This window comes from Myotis davidii, unplaced genomic scaffold, assembly GCF_000327345.1.
Source record: "Myotis davidii unplaced genomic scaffold, ASM32734v1 scaffold64, whole genome shotgun sequence".
NCBI classification, from domain to species: domain Eukaryota; kingdom Metazoa; phylum Chordata; class Mammalia; order Chiroptera; family Vespertilionidae; genus Myotis; species Myotis davidii.
In genome coordinates, this window is record NW_006296226.1 from 491,096 (window position 1) to 493,434 (window position 2,339).

Sequence of the window (2,339 nt, forward strand, 5' to 3'; positions counted from 1 at the left end):
CTCCCTTCCCCACCCCCCTTTCCATATCAAAAAAGAAATAAAATGCACAATGAGCCTTTATTTCGGGGGAGAAGTCTTCAAAGTACGTGCCAGTAATGGACAATTTGAGCTTTTCACTGGAGATACACCGCAAGCTGGAAAGGGATTAAAAAGCCCCACGTGGTTGATCTGGATTTAGACTTGCAACCTCTAGTTCCCCATGTCTGTTCTGTGCAAAGACTGGCCTCTAGATGGATGCGTGTGAGGGACTCTCTGGGCCGTGGGCTCGGCCTCTGGGGCAGGGCTGACGTGGGAACCTGGGGAGCCACGGGACAGGGTCCTCACCGGGGGCTTCCTCTGCTGCCCGGGCGGCCGGGCGCCTTCGGAAAAAAAATCCGCAGGTCTTTATTCATCTCATCTCCCTCTTCCCCTTCTCCTCCTCCTCTGCCTCCTTCTCCTCCTCTTCCTCCTCCTCCTTTACCACCACCACCACCACCTCCTTCTCCGCCGCCGCCACCTCCTCCTCTTGCATCTCACTGGCCTGGCTCTGTGTGGCTCTAAGTGACAAAGACAATGTCCCAGCCTTAACTTTGCAACAGGGCAGGGGCGGTATGGGGCTCTGTTCCAGAAAAAGGTGTGTGGAACCCGAGGGAAGCTTTTTGTTATTTCTATAACCTCAGCATCTCCTCCAGCTTCTCCTTCTGCTCTTCTCCAGCTCTTGGATAAAATTCTTCCCTTCCGTGCCCCCTGCCCATTTCCTCGTTTCTTTCTTTCTTTCTCTTTTCTTCTCTCCTGCACGGTGTTGTTATTAGAAAGGCTTCGCGCACCCCCTGGTGCTCCGGCGTTTTGTGTGGCAGGAGAAGATTGTCTTCCTTCTCTCTTTCTGTCTTGCTTTCTCTCTCCCTCTGGTTGCTCATTATTCAGAGAGAGACACAGAGGGAGGGAGAGAGAGGGAGCGCGCGCGAGAGGGAGGAGAGGAGAGAGAAGAGGAGAGGGGAGAGAGAGTGAGAGGGAGAGGGAGGGAGGGAGGGAGGGAGAGGGAGAGAGAGACGGATATCTCAGGTCATCTGCAGCTGCAGAGTCTGAGGAGCCGAGGAAGGCAGGGAAGATGGCGATCCTCCATTGCTGAAACCCGGCAGAAGCACATGAGACTCCCAAACAACTTCCACAACAATAACCCGAGCAGGAAGAGGAGAAAGAGAAAGAGGATAAGGAGGCGGTGGGGCCGGAGAACCCGAAACACCTCCCGGCGCCGGGACGCTTCTTCTGTAAGTTATTGCAATTAACCGACACCTCGGGGTGGTCCGAGTGCTCCCGGGAGGAGAGCGCGGGGTGGTGGACGCACAAACGCGCTCATTCATTCGGCCGAGGAGGGTTGGTGGAGCGGGAGGAGAGGAAGTCCCCTGCATGGACTGGCAGTTGGGAGAGAAGAAGCGAGAGAGAGAAGAGGAGGAGGGGGAGGAGGGAGAGTGAGAGGGGGAGGAGGAAGAGGAGGAGGAGAAGCGAGGGAGGAAGAGGAGGAGGAAGAGGTGGAGAAGGTGGTGGTGGTGGTGGCAGTGGCAGTGGCAGCGAGGTGGCTGTGCTTTTCCTGCTGGCTGCTCTTGTGCTGGGGGCAGCGGAGCGCTGTGGCTTAATTAATTTCGTGTAGTTCTATGGAGAGCAGAGAAAATGAAAGATGAGTAAGAAGAGAGCCGGAGGCTTAGGACCGATGCTCCGAGCGTGGGGACAGGAGTAGGGACAGAGCGGGGGGTGGAGAGCGGGAGGCGACCTCAGCCCAGAGCCAGAGGGAGCGAGCAAGGGGCAGAGGAGGGAGCGCTCCGAGCCGCCCCGACCTGAGCCGGTTGACCTCTTTCTTTCTCTGTCCCTCTCCTTCCTTGCCCCCTCTCTGTCTGCCTGTCCCCAGCCCGATGGCAAACCCGTGCGGATTGGCACCCCCCCTCTTCCTCAGGTATTTGGCTCTCTCTCTCTGCCTCCGAAGTTGGGATGCGGGTGGAGCAAGGGCCACCCAGTCATCCGAGCATGCGCACCAGTTGCGCTGTGTCCGCTGCTGCTGCTGCTGCTGCTGGTGCTGCTGGTGAGGACAGAGGCCAGGAGCGGGGGGCACCGGCCGGGTGGGGGGCGCAGGTCCAGGAGCAGCTGAGGAGCTATCTCCAGCCTGGGGGTTCAGAAGCGTCTGGTGGAAGAGGACAACGGTTTCAGGAGAGGAGAAGCCATTACATACGCTTGGCTCTCCTGAGGAAGGGAGAAAAGAAAGCAGGGGCCTGGGGGTCTTCTCACTCCTAGTGCAGTTCCCAGGGGTCTGCCCTCCTTCCAGGCATGAGGGGAAGCCACAGCCGCCCCCCCCCCATTGGAGCAGCCCA

At 58.4% G+C, this 2,339-nt stretch overlaps 1 protein-coding gene across 1 annotated transcript in view; it reads left to right on the plus strand.

Annotated features, from left to right (window-relative positions):
• Positions 1-963: 963 nt before the first annotated feature.
• Positions 964-2,339, plus strand: part of ZNF462 (zinc finger protein 462) — a 139,424-nt gene continuing 138,048 nt past the window's right edge. The window contains 1 exon segment of the mRNA XM_006771135.2: positions 964-1,247. The gene's annotated coding sequence lies outside the window, so the exon portion shown is untranslated.